The 9,400-nt window shown below is 42.9% G+C and overlaps 1 protein-coding gene across 9 annotated transcripts in view; it reads left to right on the top strand.

Moving 5' to 3' along the window:
- The first annotated feature begins 2,831 nt into the window (after positions 1 to 2,831).
- Positions 2,832 to 9,400, top strand: part of LOC140360796 (neurexin-2-like) — a 161,355-nt gene continuing 154,786 nt past the window's right edge. For all 9 annotated transcript variants that reach the window (XM_072446179.1, XM_072446185.1, XM_072446181.1 and 6 more), the window contains exon 1: positions 2,832 to 2,874. The gene's annotated coding sequence lies outside the window, so the exon portion shown is untranslated. The remainder of the gene's footprint in view (positions 2,875 to 9,400) is intronic.

Here is a 9,400-nt window from a genome sequence, read left to right as displayed (position 1 = left end):
ATGGGTTACCCTTCGACAGTAAAATTGTATAGTGCAGCTTGAAATATTGTAGATTAGCATTAGCATTTGTAGCATGCTAATCGGATGGTGTTTGTGGATGAGGCCACGCCCCTTGATGAGGCTGTAACAACCCACACCTGGCACTTGCTGGTTCTGGTGCAGCTGCATATGAACAGCAGAGTCATGCAGCATCTTTTACTGTCAAATTACTGCTTTCTCTGACTACTATGCTCTCTGAAGGGATATAGCTACATTTAATTTGAGCTTTTTCTTAATGTAGAAGAGAAGCCTTCGAGGTAATATTGTTCATTTTCCCTTAAGGGGCCTCGTTGCTTTTGAATCAGAGGCCTTTGTTTTTTTTCCCTTTTTCTTTTGCAGTCTCTATTTGATCTATTCATTTTGACTTAGAAACCCCTGTTGGCCTCAATTTGTGTTATTTTATGTTAATTTGTGACCAACATGGGCTGTTGTGGTAGCCAGCATCAGAGCTGTGTTCATGTAGACATGCCGTATCCCATTGTAATAGCTGCTTAATTACTTACACAAAAGCTACTATAATATTGTTTTCTCTGAATACATTACGGCAATAGAACTGTTCGATGGCGACCAAATGCCTTATCTTTTTGTTGTCTTTGTTGTTGTCAGGATAATGTGTGAATAATGTCCTGAAGCAGTTCCAAACTTTTGTTGCTATGAAACTGACCTAAATCTTATATTTTCTTCTACCAATATGTAGACTGTTTACAAACCCTAACCGAGACCTAACCCATTTTCCTAACCTTAACCTGTTCCCAAACCTAACCTCATTCTGAACCATAATTAGAAAATACATTTTGGCTTCTTTTTTTAATCTGTTTTTTTCTAACAATGAAGGTGGGAAGTTTCACCGTCAAGACATAAATTATTTTATAGCTTTTTTGCATTTATGAACAGAAAACAGAAAAAGGTGCTTCTGAACCATAAACCTAACTAAAAGGTGCTGTGGATGTAAATGAACCTTACGTTAAGAGTCATAAAACCCTTTAATGTTTTATCCATGTTCCACACACGTGAAGACAGAACAGCAGTGAGAGTTGTGAACTGTTGGATGGCACTTCCATACATTACACCCTTTTGCACAGTGAGGCTGAATTGTTTTACAGGCTAAAACAAATCGGAGTAGTCATTATTCATATGTCATCCGTTGACAGAAAATTGCTTTGATTCTTATCTGTGTTGAAAGCAAGAAAGCTTGGCTCGGACCGGCTCACCTTAACCGGCTTTTGTAGGTTTGTATGAGTCAGCTGTCACAGATAAGTCAATCACGTCTTAGCCCGACTTCACACGCTACAATCAAAATCCCTTTACCAGCAAGTCCTCAAAGGGTTTCGTCACAGCTAACCGACCTTTTTTGAGAGGGAAATATCTTGTAAAAGTTATTAACCTTTTGCTGCATCTTTACACTTTGAACTATCAGCGCTATCTTAAGTCTTAAGCGTTAAAAGACCCATGCTTACATTTTATGCTTGCGTCTGAATAGGATTTCACAGATTTTACACTGGCTCTACACTCTTGGTTTCTCTCCGTTTTTTTGTTAACAGTGTTGAACCGAGAACACAGCACACATCATCAAACTGTCAGAAGATTCCGCTCCAAAACCACAGAAAGACAGCTATGCCAGGAAGGTTATCTGGTTTTAAATCTGCCAATCACTTCGTTCATTCGCTAGAAGCAGCCATGAGACACAGTTTTCACTCAGACTCGGGATTTTTGAAGAAGTATGTGCCACAGCCCCTCGAGTCTGATGAAATCCACATTTTGTCTTGGATTAGGACTGACAAAAACACTTTTACTGTAACTAATTGTGTCCCTGAGGCTGAAATGTGGCACACTACAGACAGGAATTTATCTCTAGCTTCATATAGAATCAGAACTGACAAGTAGACATCTTAGGCAAGAGATCCAAAAGTGTACAGTTTTACACATTTGAGGTTTATATATAGGTTTATACCTCAACCTACTGATGTCATAATACAAAGTGTAATCTAATCATGTGACTAATCAGTCCTTCATACTAATTATGAACTGAATCTGTGCAGTTTTTTGTGACAGTTATCAATTCTCAAACAAAATGATTAATTGGGACTTGTACCTTTGGTCTACATGTTCAGGGAAACAGCCTCTGACGATTTAACAGATTTTGCAAGCTTCACAAAGACAAATGAAAATGTAAGCATGTATTGACTGGTAATGACACTTGTGCAGGATGGCGCGAAGGGGGCGTGTCTGTCACTACACCTGGACCACCCTGAACTCCCATCAGCCCTTTAAAGTCACAGCTAGTCATCTACAAAGCCACACCTAAAGCTATAAAAAAAAAAACTCAACTCAACGTTTAACCAGCCCATCTTTGACTTACTCCTCGCGCGCCTCATGCCACGTATCTCCTCCATGGCAACGGAGCTGATAGTTTTGAGGGAACGCGGGATTGGTCAACAGCGACTGACCGCGCCCTCAACCCGTGTGAGCTACCTACCAAACTATTAGCATCAAGTGTCGGGGGAATGACGGCTGCGCTGCTGCTGCCGCCTCTGCTCTCGGTGCGGCGCAGGAGAGAAAGCATCTTTGTCCGCGCGCGGTGCAGCGGGAGCCCAGCATCAGCACCAGCGCCGTCGACACATCCGCGCGGAACAGCGGCGCGCTCCTGAGGACACGGGGCGGCACGCGTCTTATCTGCCGCATTCGTCACCGAGGAGCCCCTGTTTGTCTTTTCTGCATGGAATACTAGCCCCCCCCCCCCCCCCCCCCCCCCCCCCCCACACACACACACACACGTCCTCCTCCTCCCGCGCCCGCCGGAGCTACCCATGTGTCGGATCGCCGGATGAAGCACAGGTAAATGGCACCGCACACCTCCATCCTCTTAAGACAGCGCCTAATCGGGGGTTTAACGCTCATCGTCGCGCAAAGGTACGAGATAAGCCCCCTCGTCCGTGTCTGGATGTGTGCGTTTTTCAATGTCAGCCTTCCGGAACTGTTCCGATTGGGGAGATGTTGGCTTATGCGCACCAATTATTGACACTTCCACGGCGGTGTCTTTATTTGGAGCATCCACTTGTGGGGAACGCGTGTCGCTTTGTTGTGCGCGTTTGAGTGACTGTGGGTGGAATCTGTCCCCAAATCCCGCGGTTGCGGATGGGCTCTCGTAATTGCGTGCCGGAAGACACGCTCTTTACTGGGGCTACACTGGTGGCGTTTGCAGCATTATGGGAACGTGTCCTTTTGTTTGATGTGAGCACATGCCACACACTGGGCTGCTCATCCTTTATACACAAGGGAAAGTCGATCCAAATGCCATTCACTTTTAAGGGTCTGAACTGGAGGTGGTCTATGTATTATTGAGAGGCGTTTCATGTTGTGTGGAAGCTCAGGCCAGTTGTGAGATAAATGGAAGAGTGGAGACAGAGGAACGGCAGTTGGTCTGAGGAGCTGAACGGCTCACTGCCAGATCTTTGTGTCTTTTTCACGGCTGAACAGGTTTTAAAAAAGTTGGAAATGATAGCATTAGAAACCTTGATCCTAATCTCACACCCCCAGAAGAGCTGCTGCTGCTGCTGCTGCTGCCTCCACACTGCTCACTCATGGCACCGGCTCAAGGAGCTGGAGGTTAGGGCCATATTTGCTCATGCTATAGGTAACACATGACGTGATGCCGGGGGACGACCAGACAGACTCCTGCATTCAAGAACAGTGGATGCTTGTGCTTCTACACTTGTAATACATTTTTCATGTACGGCACACACACACACACACACACACACACATATATATATATATATATATATATATATATATATGGAACACATTTATTTCACAAACGGCAACAACAAACACCACCAAACGAGAGCTAAAATTATGTACGTAAATCAGAGAACCAAGATTGAACATAACATAAAGATTAATCTAGCGTTGAACGGGGACGAGTTAAGTAGCTGCATTTTATTCAGACATGTTATTAATGACAGTCCAAGACCAGATAGCAAAGACTACTGTTTTATTAATGCCACTATCATCACTGCCATATGCATTTCCCTGTGAAAACCCATAGTCCATCTCCTGTTAAGCACCTGCCTCTGGTTTCCCCAAACAATTATTTTTTTCAATTTAGGATGGGGTGGTGCTAAACCCAGAGATACACCCATGCTTATCGCCCATACGCATTTTTGCCCTCCACGCTCCCTCGTGTTCCACCATTTGCAATTCAAACAGGCTTCTCCGTGGACAGTAACAAGTGCTTTCGTTTCCCAAGAGTGGGAGAGGTGAATGTGTGCTGCACAGGTGAGGGCCTAATGAGCAGTGATTTCCTGTTTAGATGAATTAGTCCTTAACAGCAACGCTGTTATTGTTGTATCAGGGAGCCCCTCATTTATGGATGAGCCGGTGTCTTAAATTATGCCAATTAGTTGTTTGTGCACTTAAATCCCTGCTGTTTGACAGGACACAATCACTTAAGAGGAGCTTTAGTCTTCAATCCTCCAGGCGTTTTAATGAGCAACACAGTGAGTACAGGGACAAGGGGACCATCATAACATTAAGGAATTTTCAAGAGCAAAAACAGCAGGGTGGGCCACAACCCAAAGTTTGTTTGTTGTTTTTGTTTTTGAGTGCATTTTATATTTTCCCCTGGTCATGCTTGATTTATATTTCCATCTCATGGCAGATCACACATTTATTTCTGTCCCTGTCGCGTCTATTTCGACAAGAGATGAGCTATTGCCAAGATTATACTCACCACGCAGTGTTTTTGGTGCCTTCAGGACCATCCATACCAACACTCATGTAGCTATGATCTGACTCACTAGACATCTGTCTCCACAGCCGCTTCCGGTGGGATGTACTGTTCTGGATTGTGTTAGACATGTAACGGGGGTAATAAAACCAGCGCTGCTACAAGGGTAACACCAATAATGAGTGAAAATGATCATAATGAGGGGGAGACAGTCACGAGTGGACAAATGTGTGTGGACACAAAGGTTTTCTGTGTGATCAAAAGGAGGCATCTAGACATGGTTTCTCCACCAGGAAGACCATGTCCCAAGATCGATGCATGCATTATGTATACCAAGAGATTACTTGAAATGCTCACATACAATGTGTGGTATTGCATGTAAATATGGAATAGGCTATTAGAGAGAGCTCTGTCAGGGGTGATGGTTGTTCCTTTGCTGTTTGTGTCTGCTCGTCGTTTGTGCTGCACAATATATGTAGTTGTGAATATATTGTGAATGAGTGATAATCCAAGTAAAATATTTTATGGAAGTCAAAGCTGTGTTAAACTGAATGATTCAACAAATACTAAAGCATGACCTAGGCCTAGGCAAACTGCAATATAAAATAAGTACTGCAATATTGATATTAATTTGATTACAATATAGACACAATAATTTCATTTATATTGATACAAATAATGTTCATGCCTTAATATATTAGCCAAACTCAAAACCAAGATCATCAAAACCAAGACTAAATCTAGGTTAAATTAGAAAATCATGACTAATAATCTTACTGAAGTTTCCATTTGACAGTACATTTCAGTCTGATGGATTGCGCTATATTCACTTTGTTGTGATATAATTTTTTGCATTTGAAAATATAGCAAAATCGATGCTTTTGCAATTTATTGTGCAGCCCTAACTCCCATTGACAAACATGAACAGGAAACTCTACATTTTCCATTCGGAGTGAATTTCACCACTGTGTATGTACGTTACCGCTGTCCAGGCTGAACCCCACTAAAGGCCCATAGTAACTATTCAAGTAGCAGTGACAGATGATGATGAACGTAGAGCTAAAAGAGGTTGGCTAATGAAGTAATGATGGCATACTAACAATATGCTGTACTGCAGTCATTTCTCTTTTTTAATGACATATTGTTTCTTATGAATGCGTTTATGACTTTTAAATTACAGTATGCAAATGGATGGTGGTTTGACGTGAAGGTGGAGGCTGAAATAACAGGCGAGGGTTGACAGCGTGCGCGTGTGTGTGTGTGCGTGTGTGTGCCACGGCTCAATAGCTCGTGCATACATTCCGAGGCAGGGGAAGGTTACAGATATTGTGTGGCAGGGCGAATCGTGTCTCTTCCTCTCTATCATAGCCCATCAAGGTCACATGGGTAGACGTAAAGTGGTGGCCCTGGCCTTTTCCACTGCCGGCTCTGTGTGGCAGAGGGAGGACGGGCCTGCGGTTGGCTGCTGCTTGTAATCAGGCCTGACGCGTGACTCAGTAGCATGCCAGCTGTACCACCGAAACTAGGATTATATTGTCCCTGGATGGTTGAAAAAAAGGAAAAAAGGTTATTGTGAAGATTATTGTTTCAGAACGCCCTCAGGCAGGGTTAATTAATTATTTGTAAATTATCTCTGAGGCGCTTAACTGAGGAAATTAGATGGTTAATAATATGCTTATAATGGAATACAGTAGGATCGTGCAAGTGGCTCCTAGGTAACAAGGTGCCACTGGAAGAGAACTCCTCACACAACATAAGCAAATCATATATCCAGCTTACTTGTATTCATCCAAGCAAATACAGTAGGTCCTCTCCTCCTGCTGGAGAACTGCTGCTGGTGATGATCGTTCAGCTGCAACACAGTATATAAACCCAACTGATGCAGTGAAGAGTGGCTTCTCATTTCTCAAATCTCGTGGTCATGGAAAAGATGTCAGTATGTTTGAGAAGGGTCTAATCATTGGCATTAAGCAGAAACTACTCTTCTTCAGACCTGAACCCCAGTGAGAGTCTTTGGGACGAGCTGGAGAAGGCTTTGTGCAGTGGTCACTCTCTCCCATCCTCAATACAAGATCAACCGGTAAAAAATAATGCATCCAACCATTCATCCATCCGTCTTCTTCCGCTTTTCCGGGGCCGGGTCGCGGGGGCAGCAGTCTAAGCAGGGACTCTCAGACTTTCCCCTTCCCAGACACTTCCTCCAACTCCTCCAGGGCCAGCCCAGAGACATAGTACCTCCAGCAGATTTACCGGTAAATCGAGAGATTCAGCTCCTTCTTCACCAAAACAGTCCGATGCACCGATCCGCCTGTCAATCTCACGTTCCATCCTTCCCTCACTCGAGAACAAGACCGCACTACGCACCCACCTGGAGAGGGCAAACCACCTTTTCCGGTCGAGAACCATGGCCTCGGATTTGGAGCGGCTGGGATTCTCATTCCAGCCGCTTCACACTCGGCTGCAAACCGTCCCAGTGCATGCTACAGGTCGTCTGCAAACAGTAGAGATGAGATGCATTAAAGTGTTCAAATAAAGCTTTAGTTACTTTTACATTATATTGTATTTTACATACATTAACATTACACAGTTATGTACAGAGCTATACAATTACTTTTGTGCACAATTGTCTTTTTACGCAGTTAGTCAGCCCAAACAAAATATCGGCCTATCTTGGAAATTAAAGACCGTTAGCTTATTTGCTAAAAAGTATAAATATTGGCCCGATCTAATTTAAATGTTGGTCGACTGAGACACCGTCAGCCGACTATAGGCCTGTCACAATCATTACTATATAGATGTATCATTCGATGAAACATGCACAATGACATTTTGAGACTCGATTAATTTGTGCGTGTTTGATTACGGAGCAAAAGTAGCGACTGAGTTCTGTGCGGAAGAGAAACACTAGTTATGCCACAAGCAGAGCGTCGTCCCGTCTGGACCTGACCCTCTGACACCGGACTTTGGATTTAGCTGCATTAAGCCCCTCATTCATCGGGAGCGCAGTGGTGTCGCCCGATGCACGGCTGTGGAAAACTTTAACAGACTGGAAGATCAGTTGTGATGCCTGTAATATCAGAGTAAATAAGAAAGACTGATTGCAACGTTTTCTGAAAGAACAAGTGAGTATTGCTGCTGTTTCTTGCTCCTTCCACCTTTGGATCCGTGCTCAGAGAGGACAGAAATGCCTCGTATTAAGTGGAAACGTGTTTAGTTTTGAGCATGGTATAAGCCACTGTTTGTGTTAACCTGTTGATGATCCCATGATGATCTGTTACGGCGAGCTCTTTGACTTTTTCTTAATTTATTCCAGAAACTCCCTAAAACTCATTTTTAGTCAAATTAGCTTCAGTTTTCAAAGAAGTGTCAAAACCCAAGAAATACCCAAATTACCGTAGTGTCAACCAGACCATTCCCCTAGACACCAACTTTACTGCTCTTTATATTGAGCAAAGAATTTAAAATCTGATATTCCTCTGTGCAGAACTTGATCACACTTATAATCAGAGCAAATCAGACACCAGAGGCCACAACTACAGAGGGTCAGCTTCAGACAATTTTTTGTACTCCAAAGGGTTTAAGAACAACTTCAGTTTGAAATGGGGTTCATTTTAGTCAGGCGTTTTGGAAAAATAGGCCCTCAGGTTTCCTTTTCCCCTGCATAAAGGTGAAAAGGACTTTTGCACGTAACGCACATTTGCTGCAGTCCAGTGTATGATGTTCAGGGCAAAAGCAGGATTCTCCTTCACACAGTCTGCCTTATATTCTACCTCAAATCAACTTTTAAAAGGGCGATGATAATTTAATTAATTTCCATTATTCTACATCAGATATAATACATTTTGATTGACTATTATTGTAAATTGTGAAAAAACAATTATACAACACGTTTTATATCAAAGAGAGCCTGGCTTGAGGCAGGCTCTCTTTGAGGCTGGCTTTAACTTTAATAAACTGCAGGCTGGCAGTTTATTAAAGTTATTTTAATTGTTGCAGAGATATGTTTTTTAGGTACCCGTCAAGATCATTGATTGAATTAGCAGTATAAGACACCGTGAGTAATAATATAATTTATCAAGATATCAAGGCAATATATTTTCCGTAAAAAAAATACCGTGGAAGGTCTAAGCGGGTAAAGATGTCCAGCCCAGGCAAACAAGACAGCCTTTGTGGTCCTAATGGTCGAGGTGCCACTTGTCCTCATAGTTAACTTCTGAATTGGGTCATTGAGCCACTCCTAGACGGAGTAAATCTGAAGTAAAACCACATCCGACATGTAGCACTTGGACACCACACTTACAGTGTCGGCTGATTGGGAATGTTTGATTGATATTGTTGTACATTGGTGAAATAATAGAAGGCAAAATTGCCAGTTATTTTCCCATCAGGTGGTACAGTAGGTGGAAGAAAAGTGATGGTGGGCTGTAATTTTCTGAAAGCATGAAAGCTCCTCAGGACGTGGCGTCGGCTCATACATTATGCCTGTCAAACCAGAAACCAGAGGTGATGACAATATGTTTCTTTTTCAATTTTAGTCTATGAAAGCCACAGTTTTAATTTCATACACAGGACGAGGTTGGGGATATTGCAATTTCTTTACACTTTTGCAAGCATTCTTGCTACCTATAATGT

This window comes from Eucyclogobius newberryi, unplaced genomic scaffold (genome assembly GCF_026437365.1).
Source record: "Eucyclogobius newberryi isolate DKJ021-1_F unplaced genomic scaffold, fEucNew1.0.hap1 SCAF_15, whole genome shotgun sequence".
NCBI lineage: Eukaryota > Metazoa > Chordata > Actinopteri > Gobiiformes > Gobiidae > Eucyclogobius > Eucyclogobius newberryi.
Note: the sequence above shows the minus strand (reverse complement) of the source record. Positions and strands in the feature narration are given on the sequence as shown.